Source organism: Solanum tuberosum, unplaced genomic scaffold, assembly GCF_000226075.1.
Source record: "Solanum tuberosum cultivar DM 1-3 516 R44 unplaced genomic scaffold, SolTub_3.0 scf00711, whole genome shotgun sequence".
NCBI lineage: Eukaryota > Viridiplantae > Streptophyta > Magnoliopsida > Solanales > Solanaceae > Solanum > Solanum tuberosum.
This window is the reverse complement of record NW_006239624.1, coordinates 30,202-51,106: the sequence shown is the minus strand read 5'-3', so window position 1 is coordinate 51,106 and position 20,905 is coordinate 30,202. Positions and strand designations below refer to the sequence as shown.

Below are 20,905 nucleotides of genomic sequence, written 5' to 3'. Positions count from 1 at the left end.
TCAACTATATATGCAGGTTTAAAATGTTAATAACTTTGCATTTCCTCCTAATTAGTTGAAGAAATGGTGAAGAATAATATTCCATATTTCTTCATCACATTAACCACCTACTTCAGCTGTGCCATCATCATCGCCTTTGGCAAACTTCGTCATATCTGCTCTCTTTTTACTAATCTTCAGGTTGTCTTTTTTTCTTCCATCTCCATCGTAATTGTCTTCAACAACATACAATAATCTCATTTTGTCTTCAACTTCTAAAATGACTTTTTTTTAAAAATGAGACCAAGGGAGTAATCACGATATCCCTCTTCTGTTGTGTTGCGTTGTGTTGCAGGGATATTCAACCATCAGCGAAGAACATGAAGATTTCATTATGCAGTTGTATAATCGCATTGAGGTAAGCAACTTCACTTCTCATTGCTTATTTAAGCGAAGATTTGAATAACACGCTTAGCAAAAAATAATATTGCAGATTCTTTTGCAACGTGGATCGTCATATATATCTCTTATTCACGCAAACCTATGAAGATGGTCAATGAATAATTTTATTAGTTAAATGCAATAATGTATATACTTATTTCAATTCGTTGAGGTTCAATCATGTAATTAGTCTTATCTCACTAATATTACCCTATAGACAATATTTGCTTTGTATTTTTCTTGTCATCTAACCAAATGTTTGGATAAGAAAACTCGGAACATTTTAAAATAATATATTTTGAAGCTAGAAGATCTTGTTAACTTGATAATACATTTGTGACATATAATACTTTAATTTAAATACAAATATCTACCCAAATATAAAAACATATTTGCATTAATAATGAAAATATTTATCTAATTAAATTAACTAAATAATAAAAATTAAACTAATACAAACTTCAACTAGCGTTATTTGTAGTCGTATGAACTTTTCTTCGTCTAAAATACTGATATATTAAGAAATAGTAAATAAGTAAAACAAAAGGGCAGTGTTTATATAGTAATAACTATCTTGAAGTAAAGTTCATGAGAGTCTAGATCACATAAGTAGCATTGATAAATAAAGTCCTTCTTTTGTCTTGAGCATCAAAAATAAATCGTGACAATTCTCTAAATTTTGAAAAAGATATTCAGAAACATATATCTACATTACAAGAGAAATTGTTAACAAAAAAATGAATTTAGGCTACATCTTGTTAACTTCATATATTAGAACATTACATACTAATTAATGTATATATTAAGCAAAACAATAGTTATTATATCATCAAAATTATTTTCATCAAGTACTCAAGGTTATGAAATATACCCTCTTAGGATAGAACGACTTACTTCATCAGAATAGTGGTACCTCATATTCCGCTAAACTTCGAACTCACTCAAAGATAATAAATCACACCAAAAAAATAATTAAAATGCAAGAAGAAGAAGAGTAGAAGATTAAAAAAATTGTGGTTGAAAAATGAGAGGAAACCTCTCTATGTATAGTGAACAAGGGTAGTATGAACAAATGTTTTTTGTGTCTTATCTGAAAATCATGACCTTTTCGAGAAGTCACAACCCTTTGGAAAAGTCGCAACTTATTGAAAAAGTCACAACTCTTTGGAAAAGTCACAACTCATCAAAAAATCACAACCCTTCGAAAAGAGTCACAACTTATCGAAAAGGTCACAACTCATCGAAAAAGTCACAACCTAAGTTAGGGATATTATAGTAATTTAACATTCAAGTTGGGAGTTTATGCTTTTAAGGTAATATAGATATAGATAATGTATAAATGTGTTATTTAATTTTGTTTCAATTGATATTTATGTCCAATAATTTTGGATATGCGCAAGTAAATACTTAAATTTGTATAAAACTAAACAAGTAGATACATGTCTAGTCTTACATGATGTCCTATGTGGCATCCTACGTGTGATATGTCTCCTAGGACACATGTGTCTACTGTTGAAAAACTATATGCACAGCGAAACATATTAGAATCATATTGCTTACATGAATAATAAATAATCAATACGTTTATGCTAGAACACATAATAAACTTTCTTAAATTTAATTTAAGAATTACCTCTTGAAGCGTGAATAGATACCTTCAAGCGAATCCACAAGTTAGACAGACCTTTAAGCGATTCCACAAGTTAGACATCAATTCTCTGGTCTTCTACAACGATCCCATGTTCACATCGAACTCTCCCAATACTTGGGTGCGCAAGTATTGTATAGAAAACTGATTGTCTTTCTAGGTTAGAAGAACATCTACTTATATAATATTCTTCCCAGTCTAAAAAAGAGAACAATAAGACACCTATTTTCAAGAACCAGAAAGTAACGTTCTTTGTTCCTTTTTCCTAGAAAATAGGATTGTGAGTTTTAGTTATATATGGACACTGTATGGACCATCAAATTAATTACTGAAGCTTCTTATTATGGAAGTAATTTCAAATAATTAATTTGAATTATTCTTACCATAATAAATTACAAATCATTCCACTATAAATTCATAATTGCACTCTTCTATTTATATTTCGAAATTCTCCATGTTAAGATTCAGATACTAATTAATTAATTATATTACTCACAAATTTAATTCAAATATTCATTTCCTTTCGAGCAATGCTTAACTTATTTCATGTGTCGGATTCATAAATCCACTTGCAAGATTTGACACGATGAAAACTTACAAGCTTCTCAAAAAGACATATCATCAATCTCTATATCGAGATATATATTATTATCATCCAATCTACCAGACATATTGAAAATAATATGTTTGTTAGTCAGTCACAAGAAGTGAGTCTTCTTCACATGTTAATCTCATGCTAGTCTCAAGAGACGTAGAATACTTTTTGCTTTGTTTTATCCTAAATCTGTCAACAAGCTTCTTGGCATACCCTTCTTGGGTAACAAATATCCTTTTACCCGTGTTTGTTACCTCTAAGCCAAGAAAATGATGTAATTATCCCAACTTCTTGATATCAAATCTTATGGCAAGCTCTTCTGGAAGCCTTGCAACTTCAACATCATTGTTTCCTATTATTATCATGTCATCCATGTACAAAAGAAAAACCACATGGAAATTTCCTTGTTTCTTAACAAATAAGCAACAATCAGAATATGATGCAGCGTAGCCACAAAAATATAGATATTGATAAATTTTTTCGTACCTTGCTCGTAGATCCTTTTGAATACATAAAGTGATTTTTTAAGTTTGCGAACACAATCAAGATATAAGTTAGAAACATACCCGGGTGGTTGATCCATATAAACATCTTTGTCAAGATCTCCATACAATAAAGCAGTATTCACGTCAAGTTGTCCTTTTTTCCAACCATATAAGGCTGCCAAGCTAGTACAATTCAAATTGAGATCATCTTAGACAATGGATGGAAGGTTTCTTTGTAGTCTTTTCCGTATTTTTAAGAAAAACCCCGAGCAACCAACCTAGCTTTAAATCTGTGTATGCTTCCATATGCTTTTTTTTTTTTTGTAAACCCATTTGAAAGAAACGTATTGTATATCTCTTGGATTTGGCACAAGGCTTCAAGTTTGATTATTCATTAGAGCCTCATTTCATCATCCATAGCAAACTTCCACTCTTTGACTCCTTTAGCTTCTTCAAAAGTTGAAGGCACTTCATCGTCAATCGGGCCTGCAAAGAAATAAGAATATGTACTAACAAAGTTTTCATCTTTGAAGCGGGATGGCTTAACAATAGTTATGTTTGGTCTTTGTGAAACTAATGCATCATCTTCTTGTTGAGTTTTCGGGCTGCCCTCTCGCTTAGCTCCTCATCAAATGTTTTATATAGAGAAGCACTTGTTATGTGCAAGTTTGAAACTCTAGGTTTCAATATTTTAGAACCCTCTCCTTTTGATGCAACTCTAACGACAAGGAGATTTCATCAAATACAACATCTGTAGAAACAACAAAGCGATGAGTTTTTGAATCCATGTACTTCTAACCATTTTTCCTTTCGTCATATCAAACAAAGATGCATTTTCTTGCCTTGGGATCCAATGGAGGTCATATCGACAAACCATGTGAAGTAATTCAAGCAGTCCTGTAGTGCTTACCTACTTCTTCTGTTTAAATGAGGATTTAGTCTGCTTCCCTATAACACAGGTATCACAAACTTTGTCATCTACAAATTTGATTTTTGACAATCCACAAACCAGGTCTTTTGAGACAAGTTTATTTAGAAGAGATTCATTAATATGACCAATCTTCTATGCCAATATTAGAATTTTCACTCTGAGCACTGAGGTAGGTAAGGTCATCTCCACAAGCAGTGTCCAAGTCAGTCACATACATATTTTTACATCTTTTAGCAATCAGAATTACAATCTAAGAAACCAAATTTGTGACAATATAACATTCTGACAGAAAGTTGACTTCATTTCCTTTGTCGTGTATTTGGGATACATTGATTAGATTGTACCTTAGTCCACTCACATAATATATGTCTCCAATTGAAAGTTCTAGAGATTTTCCAATTCTTCCAACGCCAAGAATATAGCCCTTATTTCCATTGTTATATGAGACACCTCCACCCTGAAGTGCCTTGAGTGATAGGAAGCTTTCAGTCTTCCCAGTCATATGTCTAGAGCATCCACTATCCATGAACCAACATTGACCGCTACTTCCTACTCTTACCTACAAAACAAATCACTTGTTAACTTTGGGAACCCATTTAAATCTCAATGCTCAAAATCCAGACAGGGGCTTAATCGATGACTTCTTGGTCCAAAAAGTCAACTTAGCTTTTTTCATTTTAGGACTAATATTACGTCCCCTTCTCAAATTTTCCTTTTGCTTGGAATAATTTGAAACAATATTTCGTTATTTTCCAAACTTCACAGTCTTTCTTAAAATGGCTTTTGCGACCTCAATGGATGCATAACGAATTATCAGAGACAGAGACATATTTGTTGTGAGGATTATAAGGATGACCTAACTTTAGACATCCCAAAATCTTTCCATTGTTGTATCCTGACTAGTGAGATTTGCTAACTTTTTAGAGGAGATGGTTCATTTATGAGATTTGTTCAGTTCTTCTTTAACACGTACCAAGTTCCTCTCTAGAGACAAAATCAACTTCAACTCAATTTGTTTTAGGTTATACTTAAGTTCTAGCTGTAACCTACTAGCTTCACTCTTTTCTTAAGAATTAGATTCAGGATTTTCTTCAGCTTCTTCTTGAGATCTAAGTTTTCAACATCTAGAGAAGCAAATCTTTCTTCAATTTCAGACATCTGAGTAGTCAGAGCAATTTTCTCATTTTGAAAGATGTTTGGACTTTTATTTAAAAAATCCTTCTCAGCAGCCAACTCACAAAGTGAGTCAATCAGAACACTAGCTAACCTTTTCAATTTCTTGATGGAGTAGACGTTCAGATTTTGTTTAATATCAAGAAGGGTTACCTCTTTATCTGCATCATCAATTGATTTGGCCATAAGAGTAAACAAAGAGTCAAAAACATCTTCATCAACCTTTATTGCCATCATGAAAGTATCTTTGATCTTGGTGCATAGGTTCATCAGAGTTGCTTGATATATCTCCCCATGCAACAAGAGCTCTTTTGATGACATAGTTAGTTCCAACTCTCTTTTTTAATTTGTTAGGGACCGGGTTCATTTATTTTTCTTTATCACCTCCAGCTTTAACATAATCTTTGTACTCCATCTCATGCATAGGGAAATATATGATGTAATTCCCTAGTTTTTCACAATTGTGACACAAATCAATTCCATCTGATGGTTTGCTGGAGCTTCAATTTTTCTTATATTCATCATTTTTTTCTCACAACTTTGTTAAACCTTCAAGCAAAGTATGCCATATCTTCATTTTCTTCACTAAGTTCACCTTGGGAAGCCTTGAGAGTCAAGGTCTTTTCCTTCTTCTAATCTTTCTAGGAGTGATCTTGTTTCTTGTTTAGCTTGTGGATTTTCAAGTTTCGATCCACTCATCTATGGTAAGAGTCTTTAGATCCCTAGCTTTTGTAATGACATCAATTTTGCTTTTCCAAGACTCGAAAAGGATTCTGAAAATCTTTCTTACCTGTTTGCTTGGATACAACGTCCCACCCAAAAAATTTAACTTATTAGTGATCGAGGTGAACCTAGTATTCATCTCCTGGATGGTTTCCTTCATACTAGAATTTCTCATATTGGGGTGGCAAGCATATCTACCTTAGACACTTTCACCTGACTTGTTCCTTCATGGATGTTTTCAAACATTCCAGATCTCTTTAGCATACTCACAAGTAAAGATTCAGTTATATTCATCTAGTTATATGCCACATACCAGGAGTTTATTTGCCTTATAATTTTTTTTAGTATTCTTCCTATCAACCTCGTTATACTCCATCAGATTCTTAGAAACAAGTCAAGTTATGTCTCCTTCCTTTACTTTATTTATAGGAACATGAGGTCCATCCTAAATGATGTACCAAAGTTCGCTATCTTCAGCCATGATAAAATCATGTAACCTAGTCTTCCACCAACAATAGTACTAGCCATTGAATCGGGGGTCTGGTGGTAGAATGTTTCTTCCAAATTTGGTGGAACATTAATTTAAGAAGGATCCTCTCTAGGTATTAATGGTATTGAGAGTTCAAGATCTCACACAAATTGTTGGCTTATATGAATCCACTTCAAGTCAAGAGACTAGGTCCCTTGACTATTTAAATAGTGATAAGAACAGTAAAGTTGAACGTAAAGAACAAGGATGTTTACATGGAAATCTTTTTGCTCAAGGGAGAAGAAAATCAGAACCAGTCACACAAGATTTCTCAACAACTTTACTGAAACTTCAAGAAACATGTGAATACAACCTCCGGTAATCAAAAATGATTAAACTATTGATCCTACACATTGTAACACCTCTATTACAAGACTCAGAATAATAACTTTATTACCCATTGCATTAACTATCTCTAGTTAACATATACTTCAACTGCACAGACCACAACTAACTCTAGCCATGAGCTTTACTTTACATAGATTTCAATCGAAATGATCTATATTCTTTTATAGAATACGCATAGATCTTACAATGTTTTAGCACAAGGCACAACTTTCAACAAACAACTCCAGACTTTCTGTAAATCACTTGATCATGTCCCTTGATGTTCATATAAGCTTGTTCTTTCTTGATAGAATATGTTTTGCTTTGAATATTCTTGTTATGCAAGAAGTAGGTTGTTTATTGTCAAAGTGTCCAATATAGGATATACAAATACAACCTAGTAGACTTCCATTGGTTGAGAGCTCTGGGCCTGAGTTTTCGTGCTCACCTACTACAGCAGGCATGAAAACTTTACAATTGCACTCCCTTGACTCATTCTGGACAATAACACTCGATGGATCAGATCCCTTTACCAGATTCCATAGTTTGTTAAGTCATAAAAAAATAGAATATAACATTCTATCATATTATTGTTTTCATCTGGTGGTTCTGGTAGGTCTGGTGGTCTTGGAGGTGGTGTTTTCGTACTTTGGTGTGTTGATGTGGCCATGTTCTAGGAGGGGGTCTATATTCTAGAGCTACAGACATTTATTTCAATGAGAAACATAAAAATACTTGCACTAATCATAAATATGTTTAGTTTCTAGTTTGGTCAATTAATTAATATCGTTCTTTTGTAGGACTGTTTTGAACGGCCAATATGTAGTTCTCCAGATACTTGGTTTGATGTGGTGACGCGTGTGGCCAATGATAACAACAAGATACAAAAGTGAGTATTGAAAATTTGTTTCAATTTGTAATTTACTTTAACTATATGTAATGTGTCCTAATTATTTTTTATAAAAGACATGTATTTAGGGGTAACAGTACGTATTGAAATACTTTTTTATTTTCTCAATCAAAAGAAACTCAAATTATGCAGGCGGACGAAAAATGTGTCAAGGTGCCTCAACTTGGGATCATATAATTATCTTGGTTTTGCTGCATTTGATGAATATTGTTCTCCTCGGACAATTGAGTGTTTGAAAATATTTTCCGCAAGCACTTGTAGTACCCGGGTTGATGGAGGTAGGCAAGTTTCTCATGTGCATCTTTCTAGAATAGGGAGGGGAGCCTTCTTCTTCTTAAAGGTCATTATTTGCTAAAACAGGAACCACAACAATACATACTGAATTAGAAGAGCATGTGGCTAAATTTGTTGGAAAACCAGCTGCTATCGTTTTTGGCATGGGTTACGTAACAAACTCAGCTGTGCTTCCTGTCTTGATAGGAGAGGTACCTAGCGTTACTATCGTATCATTGTGTTTTGCTTATCATTTTCATTTTTAGCTTAAAATAGGGTCATTGCAGGGAGGTTTGATTATTAGTGATTCTCTAAATCACAACTCTATTGTCAATGGAGCTAGAGGATCTGGAGCCACTATTCGTGTTTTTCAACATAATAGTAAGTTTTTAAGAATGTATCCCTTCTCCTTGTTAGTACAAATATGATTTGGAAAACAAGATATAGTTTCTCATTCCCTTCTTTCTCTAGAACCATCGCATTTGGAGAGAGTTTTATGAGAGAATATTGCTGAGGGACAACCCCGAAATCATAGACGGTGGACTAAGATAATTGTTGTAGTGGAAGGCATATATAGCATGGAAGGGGAGCTTTGCAAGCTTTCAGAGATTGTTGCCATATGCAAGAAGTACAAGGTACTTCTTTGAATCTATTTTCATCTTAATGACCAACTTTATGATTTTTTTAAGAACAAGAAGAACAACTTCAACTTCTTAATACGCTAACCATCTTTCATTTCTGGGACAAACTCTGTTTCATTATCAGAAAGAAAGACTATATTTCTATTATATACATTTTGGGATTTGTTTTAACGTATTTCTCATGCGTCTTTGTGTGTTTGATCTTCTTGATGCAGGCATATGTTTATGTGGACGAGGCTCACAGCATTGGAGCAGTTGGTAAAACAGGAAAAGGGGTATGTGAGCTCTTGGGAATTGATACTGCAAATGTGGATATTATGATGGGAACTTTCACAAAGTCATTTGGATCCTGTGGGGGTTATATTGCAGGATCCAAGGTAGGTTTCCTTCATCATTCTTATGGCAATGCTACTGAACTAGCTTTATCATTAGTAGTTTGATGCAAATGATTCAAGAAAAAAATATAATGATTTATTTTATCAATGATTTTCTACTTGAATTAAGTACATCATGAAATTGAACGTGTAACCTAGTTGTGCTATTTTGGAGTATCAACAGATTTTATCATGGCTATACTATTTTATATTATCATCTATTCATTCTTCTCTTAATTACCCAATTTAAGCAACAACAACATAACTAGTGTATTCACACAAAGTGGGGTTTGTAGAAGGTAGAGTGTTCTTAGTAGACCTTACCTCTACCTTAGAGGCTCAAGTAAAAAATAGACTAAAAAGACGTAATGAAAGTACAAGAAAAACTAAACAACATATATAGTAGCAGAACAGTAACGCAACCAAATAATATTACCATCGAACTACAACCATAGAACTATGACGTTCTACCCTAGTTTGTGTCCTCCATACCTTCACATCTACTTATCATTCCGGTAAAGGATCATAATGGACTTAGAACAATATCATGTTCCAAACTGACAATAAACCATTAAAAGGTGGAAACTTATTTACTACTTCTATAGTAATTTGCCTTCCACTTTTGAGATTTTCGTTTGGTAAATTTGATAGTGTAATTTGTAATATATGGTTGTAACATTAAGATGACAATTTCAGGAACTAATTGAATATTTGAAGTACACTTGTCCAGCGCATGTATATGCAATATCCATATCACCTCCAGCTGCTCAACAAATCATTTCTGCTATTAAGGTTTTGCTTGGTGAAGATGGTTCAAAAAGAGGTCAAAACTCTTTCTTATAATTAATTGTATGTGGTTTTCAGATTCTGACTACTCGTAAACCATTATTGAATTCATTGTTATAGGAGCTCAAAAAATCGCACACCTACGTGAAAATAGCAACTTCTTCCGGTCTGAACTGCAGAAGATGGGGTTTGATGTTTTGGGAGACTATGATTCACCTGTGATGCCCATAATGCTCTATAATATTGCAAAATTACCGGCTTTTTCACGAGAGTGTCTGAAACATAATGTACAGTTTCTTCTCTTTATCCTTATCTATCTAGATAATTATTTGTGAAAAGAACATGATCCCACTTGTATGTTTGACTTAATACTCACTGCATGGTCTATTACTTTAGGTAGCCGTTGTGGTAGTTGCTTTTCCAGCCACCCCTTTACTTTTGGCCAGAGCACGCATATGTATTTCTGCTGCCCACTCAAAGGAAGATCTCATCAAAGCATTGGAGGTTAGAGCTTGCTCTTAAATTTCTTTTACTTCTCTTAAGCGCTATACCCTCGTTATGAACTTCAAATTCATTCACATGGCTTTCACTCGAATTTTTTTCTACTCCAGTTTCTTCTTTCACTCTCAACCTAATGCATCACAGACTGACAAGTTAGAAGCGCTAATAGAATGACTTACTTCTTACTTAATTCAAATTCTGAGAGAAACCGGGATGTTAGCAATATGGGTTGAATTCATAAGTGAATTTGACATTACTGTTAGTGGTTGATAATAATTGTCATCTTATTGACTGAATGAGTGCAATTGAACCCACAAAATCTGGCTTTGAACTGCCTCTAGATTTATTTGAACTTTTGGACACTGATATTAGGATGAGTTGGTCACTTTTCAGTTTCTCTCTAGAAAGATATTTCACGCATATATTTTTGTCATCTATGTGGGTGTTTGAACATAAAAATTGTGAAATTTAGAAAAATTAAAATTGAAAATTGGATTGTTTTAGCCATTTGGTCATGCATACAAATTGATGTTGTTTTTGGATTTTTATGAGTGATTTGACGTGAAAACGGTTATTGAATTTTGAAGAATTGTAACAGTTCAATGTCCAAAAACTTTTTTGAAATAATATTCTGGAAATAGGTGAAAAATATCCATGGCCAAACAATATTTAATACACCCATAAACTTAACTGCTCGACTTGATATATTTGTCGCCTTTCCCAAATTCATCCTAGGGTGGTGGATGGGGTTTTGAGAAACTACATTGTGAAAAATTACGAACTGATCATACATCATCTCCGTGAGGAAAAAAAAAATGAATACTGAAACGCTGAGATGGCTTGCTTTATGTTATGTTTGCGTATTTCCAACTCATACAATAATCATAATAGGGGCAAATGTATATTGGTGTCTCAATTATTTATTCTTGTGAGAATATTATCTCATTGGGCAATGTAGTAATAGCTTATGAGAAAGAAAAGCAATGTAGATGTTGACTAGTTACTGACAAGTTGTTGCTTTTGCCAGGTTATCAGCAGAGTTGGTGATTTATTGGGTATAAAATACTTGTCTACTACCCCAGTGGATATAAATACACTAGGTGATTCTTCTCATCTGTCCTAATCTTGGTGGACAAAATTACTTGGTACCTATTGCTGCTGACGAAAGTTGATAGTGATAGTTCCATAGGTGGAGGTTAAACTTCACAGTAAGAGAAGAGAGGAAAAAGAGAGGATCAGATTGATTGAATTGTCATACTTGTTACTTTGAATCTATACATATTATGTATTTATACTACTCAATATGACTCAGTAACTAAGTAATGCCAACTACACATATTTCTAACTAACTATATATAATTAGTTAACTCAACCATATAGCTTGCTTAACCATTTATATTAGTTAACACTCCTCCTCAAGCTTATGGTTGAAACACATTTGTCATTCCAAGTATGCTCATCAGAAAGTTATGTTGTGCCTTTCCCAGACCTTCAGTCAGTAAATCAGCTAGTTGATGTGTTTAGTTTTCAGCAATCCTTGACAAATTCTCTCTTACAAAGTGACAATCAATGTCTATGTGTTTAGTTCTCTCATGAAAGATTAGATTAGCAGCTATTTGTATGGCTGCCTTACTTTCACACTTCATATGCACATGAAGATTAGCACTAACTCCCAACTCTTTGTATAAGCCTAATAACCAAGTTATCTCAGTTGCACAAGTAGCCATGCTTTTGAACTTTGCCTCAGCTGCACTTCTTGACACTTCATGTGGTATTGTGGGTGTTAAAAAGGTGTTGTTGTAGGTTGTTCACTGGTTTGGCTGCATAATTACTACCCTATTTTCCATGCTCTTTGATTCCATTACATGCCTTCAAGGTGTTTGACAAAATGTCCAACTATGGAGAATTGATGAATCGATGCTTTAAAGCTTGAGTTATGAGATGTATGGAAATCCAGAGATGTGTTGATGACAAACTAAGCTTGTGTATATGTTCATTCCATACGTGAGATTGCATTAGAGCCTAATGGGAATTTTCTATATAAAGTGTTGCATGACCATGCCCGGTCCGGGGGAAAAGAACCGGACAACCATGTGAGAGGTTTATATCTCACCACCTAGGATGCTTGGGGTGTGACCAACATCAACCATGTGAGAGGTTTATATCTCACCACCTAGGATGCTTGGGGTGTGACCAACATCAACCATGTGAGAGGTTTATATCTCACCACCTAGGATGCTTGGGGTGTGACCAACATCAACCATGTGAGAGGTTTATATCTCACCACCTAGGATGCTTGGGGTGTGACCAACATCAACCATGTGAGAGGTTTATATCTCACCACCTAGGATGCTTGGGGTGTGACCAACATCAACCATGTGAGAGGTTTATATCTCACCACCTAGGATGCTTGGGGTGTGACCAACATCAACCATGTGAGAGGTTTATATCTCACCACCTAGGATGCTTGGGGTGTGACCAACATCAACCATGTGAGAGGTTTATATCTCACCACCTAGGATGCTTGGGGTGTGACCAACATCAACCATGTGAGAGGTTTATATCTCACCACCTAGGATGCTTGGGGTGTGACCAACATCAACCATGTGAGAGGTTTATATCTCACCACCTAGGATGCTTGGGGTGTGACCAACATCAACCATGTGAGAGGTTTATATCTCACCACCTAGGATGCTTGGGGTGTGACCAACATCAACCATGTGAGAGGTTTATATCTCACCACCTAGGATGCTTGGGGTGTGACCAACATCAACCATGTGAGAGGTTTATATCTCACCACCTAGGATGCTTGGGGTGTGACCAACATCAACCATGTGAGAGGTTTATATCTCACCACCTAGGATGCTTGGGGTGTGACCAACATCAACCATGTGAGAGGTTTATATCTCACCACCTAGGATGCTTGGGGTGTGACCAACATCAACCATGTGAGAGGTTTATATCTCACCACCTAGGATGCTTGGGGTGTGACCAACATCAACCATGTGAGAGGTTTATATCTCACCACCTAGGATGCTTGGGGTGTGACCAACATCAACCATGTGAGGGGTTTATACCTTGCCACCAGGGTGTCCGGGTGTGAACGGCATCCCCCATCCTAAGTTGGGGTTATAGATTGGTTGGATCATGCATACACATATGATATCTACTATTAGTATAGATTTACTTAAACATGTTTTGACTTCACTTTGATCATGCATCCTCATATTGTTATTCATAATGCCTATGAAACTATTTCTTGTATTTCGATTGTGTCCTTGTTTATTGTTGTGTTGCACCCCGCATACTTAGTACATTCCAAGTACTAACGCATATTTTGCCTACATGATGTCACCATGTAGGGACCGGAGCTACTCTTGATCCTTCTCTTCGTTCACGTGGCTAGTACGGTGCTTATCCGAGTTGTTGGTGAGTCCTCAATGATTCGAGGGCTATGTTATGTTTCCTACTCCTATGTTTTGAGACTTTAGCTTGTAATTGTATTTTGACTATGAGGGGAGCCGGTAGAATGTCATGGCCCCGTCCTATCTATGTATGTAGAGGTGTGCGTTGGACAAGTATTTTGTAAATGAGCTTGACTCTTATTCTATGATGTCATTTTGAAATGGTTTGCCCTTAGTCCCTATTTCCCGTTAATTAATGTTGAATGTACTTCCGCGACCGATGAAGTGTGATGACAAGTTTGAGAGGCTTGTTTGGGGATCCTTCGGGTTTCTCATTCGCCATGTCACGTCTAGGCCCTAGGCTTGGGTCGTGACAATTTCTTTCTTCTTAGATTTCCAAGACACTAAAGCAACACCAAACTTAACTAAATATCGTGTGGCTGACCTCCTGGTTTCTACACATGCTCCCCAGTCAGAGTCAAAATAAACATTGAGTTGTATAGTTTGTTTAGCTGACATTAATAGTCCTGAGCCATTGTAAAACCCTGGACCCGAAAAAGGGTAAGCTAACTTATTTCAAGAATTTTCAGGTGCCAGCCACGGAGGCCAACCACGGTCCATGGCTAGAACCATGGACCGTAGGGTGGTCCGTGGACATGTCACCCCCAGAATCCTCAGAGGCCATGAACTACGGCCTGACCACGGTCCGTGGTTAGGTGTCCATAGGTCAAGGGCCCTAAAAACAAGTTTTTGACCACGAACGATGGTCTTGCATGACGGCCCATCGTCTTGTCCACGGTCCGTCGATCGTCGCCATAGGTGGTGGATTGGTAGGTAAGTTTAGGGGAAGTTGAGTTTTTTCCTAATTATTTTTTCTCTATACTACGTCGTTTTACCCTTCACTAAGACCCATATATAAGTGATTCCAACCCTTAAATTAGGTCATTTACTTTATTCTCTCCAAATTCACCAAAAAGAAGAACTGTCACATATTTCTCTCTAGAAAGCTTGAAGAAAAAGGATTCAACCTAGGATTTCACGTCAAGTTTCAATTCCTCCATTGAAGATTAGCAATTGGCTTCAAGGTATGATAGTTTTCCTCCATGGATTCCTTCCATTCATGGAGTTCCCAAATTCCTCTATTTTCAAAGTTAGAAATTTCCAACTTTAGTTAGGGTTTTCTTCAATTGTCATGGGTTCTCTTGATTATTGATTTAAACGATTGGATTATGATCTCTTATGCATGAGTTGATAAAATACTATAATTTTATGATGATTTCCCTATGAACCCATGTAATCCCCAAGTTATCCAAGTTATAAGTATATGATGTGGGATTTTGATTATGAAGGAAGAGTTTCATGAAATTAAGCATGTTTTGATAGAATTTCATGACTTTATGATGAAATATATCTCTAAACCATGTTTCCTAAATGTTGATGATTGAAAGTGGGTTTTGAACCTTGAAAGGTAAATTATGGAATTATGCATGTTCTTAGGAAATCTATGCAAATGTTTTAAGAATGCTTTGAGAGTAAAGTATCAATGATATGTTAATGTTGTGTTGTTGAAAGGATTTCTCATAAACACATAAAAGTATGATCGTGAAAGGTTTCTCACATAGTAAGGATTCTAAGGCTGAAAGATCTTCTCACCTAATTGAATCAAAGATTAAGAGCTATCCTAATGATATTGAGATGGAAGCTCTCCCGTTAGTAGATGTCGGGTTTCTAGAAGCAATCTCCTTATACCTTACCTATGTGCCCCCATAGGATGATTGTGTAGATAGATATTAGCTAGTGGATCCACCTAAGCTAGAAGTTCATGGTCCTTAACTTGGCAAGTAGGACAACCCTTTTCGGTATGGAAGACACCGAGGGATCATGTTATAGCCCACATGGTCTCTAAGTCGGTTAAGTCTACTTCCCATATTAATAATGAACTAAGGTTACTTTAAGAAGTCTCTCATATGTGTTCAAAGGTTTCAAATGATGTTAGCTTGCATTGACCATATTTTATGACTTGTGTTTTCTAACCTTTTATATCTTGTTTTAGCATGGTCAATTGCATGTCATGAAATGTCCTCTTTTAGCATGATTTAAATGTTTTATAAATAGCTATGATACTTTGTACATTGTTTTGTACTAACACATACTCTTGCCTACATTTTCCCAAATGTAGGCTCCGACAATCAGGTTTCTAAGTTTCGTGGCTAGTGGTTAATTTCGAGATTCCCGAGCTTTGGTGAGTCATCATGCTTCGAGGACAGATTATATTGTTTTATTTTTCTTTCCTATTTCTAGTTTTGGGCATAATGTATGGGCTAGATTCAATTTCATTCTATTGTATTAGATGGCTATTGAGACAAGTGTTTTAGTCTTCCGCTTTTCTTTTATAAAACTATTGGACTTGAAATGTTAATTTACTTCTTTTGTTCTATTTCTTAAGTTATGAATGCTAAGTATCTTGTATAGGGTCTCCCGGGGTCCTATATGCCATGTTACATCTAGGGGTACCCCTGTGTCGTGACAGCTAGGAGCCACTTTTATGTATCTCACTACTCTCAGTGCAACCTCCATATGGGATTGCTTAGCACAATGCATGAATTAGCATAATACATGTACAGTGAAGTGTAACACCTTGAAAATTCTATGACTTAAGTTAGATCCTCACCTTATGAATAATGACTTAAAAATAGTTAAAATGATGTTTCTAAACCTAAATTAATGTAATTGACTTGGTTTGGAAGAGTAAATTTCTAAACGTTAGAAGCGACCACGACGTTCGGAAACTAGAGAAGAATGTGTTCTAGTGTGTGCTTAGGTTTTGGAAAAGTTTGGGAGTGTCATATGATGGTATAATATTGCAAAAAGGTTTAAATTAGGTAAATATATGTTTATAGGGTCAAAATATTCGAATACGACACCCCGGGGCACCCTAAGGGGCCCCGAGGAGGACCCCAACCTTGGCCAAGCAAGCTGCCAAGGCAGCTTGCAAATTGCACTTGGAGGGAATGTATCCGTGTCGCGGACTAGCTCCCCCAAGGAGCAAAAATTTAGTTCACGACGCGGTCATGTCGTGGACTCTACTGTCTCGAAATTTAATGCCAATTATCTTCAGGGAACAGCTCCGCGTCGCGGACTTGTTCCGCGACGAAAATGCAGAAATTCAGAAATCAATTTTTACTTCATTAAAGAGTCCAACTAAGTGAGGGGTATTTAACGTACTTTAGGGGACGTGTATATAATGATTTTTAAGTCAATTTACCATAATTTTATCACTCAAACACAACCCCAAAGATCAAAACCTAAAGTTCCTCCTTCTCTCTACTCTCTCTCTCTTCTCAAGAACTCCATTGAAGAAGATTGGAGCTTCAAGAAGAAGACCAAATCTCCAAGTTTTCAACTTGAATTTTCGTGGTTAATTAATCAATAACGTATGGTTTGTTATCACTCTTGGGATTCCTTTCCCCAAGAGGCCCCTTCAAGATGAATTTCAAAATCTCCAATTTCTAGGTTTAAATCCAAAAACGTGGGTCTTCTTTCAAAAATGAAATTGATGTTATAAACTGACTTTGGTTAATGTTATATGAACAATTATGGATGAATTTATGTTGTATTGGTGGTTTCTTGAAGAATTCCCCATGAGACCCATGTTTCTCCTTCTCTTCCTAATTCTAACCCTAGTTTGTGTTGGATATTAATTGAAGGCTATGAATTGAATGTGATGTTATCTAATTCATGTTTTTATGATAATTCTACCCTAGGTTATGTATAATTTCTATGAAATTAGGGTTGAGTCTTTGAATGAAGCCTTTAAGGCTATGAAGGGAATCTGTCAATTGCTTATATTGATGTTGATTATTTTATTACTTCATGAATTACCTTGAATTATGTATTGGTTATGAATCGTTTGGTAATTGAAGTATGAATGTCCCATGAAGGGCAACAAGGTATGAAGGTTTAGTTCTTCTTTGAACTCAAGTATGAAAGGTGAATTACTTAGATTGTAATGATGCTATACCTAATATGTTGTTGTGGTGTTGATGACCTAGTTTCCTCATCCTTAACCCTCTACACTTGAATTAGCTATGAAGTATGTATGTATGTATGTTATGGTATGATTGCTATATGATTGAAAGGTAGTTCTCATGATTATAGTGTAATGTAAAGTGAAAGGTTTACTCACTTGTTAAGTGTTTCTAAGCGAAAGGATTGTTACTCACTTATGAACACATATGAGTTATCATGGTAAGATGTCTACATAAGAGTCTAGTAAAGGCTAATGTGAACTTATGTGATGGCTAAAGATGATTACAAAAGGGAATTAGATGCTTAGCACCGAAAGGGCATGTAAATGAGATGGGGGTCTCACGTTTAGTAAGTTCGACTCCCCGCTTGGGTTTCCTCACGTTTAGCAAGTCCAGATTACCCACGGTATGTGTTGTCTCATGAGATGGAAACCCCCATGTTTAGTAAGTTAGGGTTTCTAGAAGCAATCTCCTTGACCCTTAACTATGTGCGCACATAGGACTCTAGCTTAGTGGATCCACCTAGATAGCTATGTACGAATGGTTACACCTTAGGCAAGTGTTAACCCTCTCTTTTCGGTGTGGCAGTAGAACACTGGATTCCATGTAGCTCTCATGGTCTATGTCGGTTATTGCAATATTTCCCTAATGTAAAAGTAAATGAAGCTATGAAAGGTGTGAACTCTTACTAGGGCTTTCTTAAGGGTTTCTACATAGTGTAAGGGAGGGTATGGGACTTCTCTTGCACATTGCACTTGTGGGATCCTAAGAGATGGTTGTAGTAGCGTTCTCCTATGGTTATGATGATTATGACTTATGTATGTTGGAGCTATGTTATGTATGATCATTATGAATATGGTAAGTTATGATGAAATATCGTCAAAAATTTATAAACTTAAATCCTGAATTCGCTTCCGTAAATAACATATAGAATGAAAAAATAAATTGAACTTTGAAGAAGATGCGCATGGCGTGGCTAGGATTCCCTTTCACATGCTTTGATAATTTTGTTTATTGTTAATTTGGTTTAATTTATGCTAATTAATTGGTGTCATGTTTATCCCGACAACTTAAGGCCTTGTTTCCCATCTTCAAACTTGAGATTTTAAATCCTAATTAACACCTAATAAAGATTGGATCAAATCATCAAAACACCTATACTTCGTGGCTAATCAGAGTTATCCCACTAATCGTGTTTTGTTTAACATTTTAATCAGTACTACACTAATGTTAAAGGTATCTTTATCACATGGCACAGTCATAAACTTAAAGTGTACCCTAGCTCCTCTACATTACTGAAAGAAAGTTTTATCATTTAGTGCTTCTTAATTATTTAATTATATGGATTAACTACACTTGTTCAATCATTTCTTCCAAGTGCCCTTTTTTGTGGACAACTATTGCTCCACTAAAACACACATGACATTCCACTGATCCTAGTATTTCCAAGACCAATGGATGCTATTACACAATATTAGGATACTACAAATCTTTTTTAATATATAAAATAAGCTAGTTACTTAATTAATAAATTTAGTAGTATTCAGAATAAATTTAGTAGTATCTAGAGATGAGTCTTGTTGTCATAATTGTGGCCTTAAATTTTAGCCATATTAATCTAGGAGGAGTGTAGTGTAGTAGTCCTACAACACCAACATTTAGGTGAATATTGGTTAGTTAAGAACTCTCATGTTCAAAAGATATATCTTGTGAAAATAATGATGATGAGATGGATGTGTGGACATATTAGGAGAGATCAGATTAGAAATGAAGTTATTCAGAATAAAGTAGGAGTTGCCTCAATGGCGAACAAGATTAGAGAGATGAGATTTCGATGGATTAGACATGTGAAGCGGGAATGCGAACACACCCTAGGTTGAATGTAGTAGGCACGAGGAGAAGTAGAGGTAGGCTGAAAAAGCATTGAGACTAGAGATGATCAAACAAGACATAATGAACCTTCATATTAACGAGGACTTGACCTTAAATAGGAGGGTGTGGATGTTGCATATTAGGGTAGGTGGTTAGTAGGTAGTGGAGTGTTTCCTTGCTTTCGAGAGTTCAAGCTTGTTGGTGTTTGTCAAGTACTAGCTATCCCTATTCTTGTTCACTTTCGAGAGGTTGAATGTGTCTTGTGTACATTCTACCCTCTCCATACCCCACTTGTGGAATTTCACTTGGTATGTTATTGTTACTCCATTCGTTTCATTTTACTAATTAGGGAAAATAAAGCTTTAACTAGATGAGTATTTTACTAAAATAACCTAATTAATATTGTTTTGAAACTCTAAATTTGACTATTACTAATATTTTATGTAGTTATTTAATACTAAGAATGGTATGAGAAAAAAGTAAAAAGATTTTTGTTAATCTATTAAAATGGACAAGTAAAATGAAATATTTATTTATGATATTGGGGCTAATTAGTAGGGAAAAGGGTATGAAAAATACTCCAACTTTGGCCGAAATTGCTATTATGATACCAAACTTTATGGAGGACCTTTTACCCCCTGCACTATTTAATAGTGTATTTTAAAGGTATATATGTGCCCACGTGGACACATTACTATTTAAAATGATGAAATATTTATGATGTCCACGTAGGCACATATATACCTTTAAAATACACTATTAAATAGTGCAGGGGGTAAAAGGTCCTCCATAAAGTTTGGTATCATAATAGCAATTTCGGCCAAAGTTGGAGTATTTTTCATACCCTTTTCCCTACTAATTAGCCCCAATATCATAAATAAATATTTCATTTTACTTGTCCATTTTAATAGATTAACAAAAATCTTTTTACTTTTTTCTCATACCATTCTTAGTATTAAATAACTACATAAAATATTAGTAATAGTCAAATTTAGAGTTTCAAAACAATATTAATTAGGTTATTTTAGTAAAATACTCATCTAGTTAAAGCTTTATTAAGAGGTATGTCAAGTTAACATGAAATAAATAATATGAAATGTAGTAAGTACTTATTCATTTTAGTAACTCAATAGAATTTTGTAATTTTCTTTCAATACTACCCTTATTGTTAAATAAGTACTAGTGGTCAAATTTATATTATCAAGGCATAACTAATAAGATTAATTTAATAAAATAAACTACTAGAATATTTTTTTAAAAGAAGTGTCAAGTCAACATATGCAAA

The 20,905-nt window shown here is 35.1% G+C and overlaps 1 pseudogene; it reads left to right on the top strand.

Moving 5' to 3' along the window:
• Nucleotides 1–63: 63 nt before the first annotated feature.
• LOC102579960 (long chain base biosynthesis protein 2a-like) lies at nucleotides 64–11,539 on the top strand (annotated as a pseudogene).
• The last annotated feature ends 9,366 nt before the right edge of the window (nucleotides 11,540–20,905 follow it).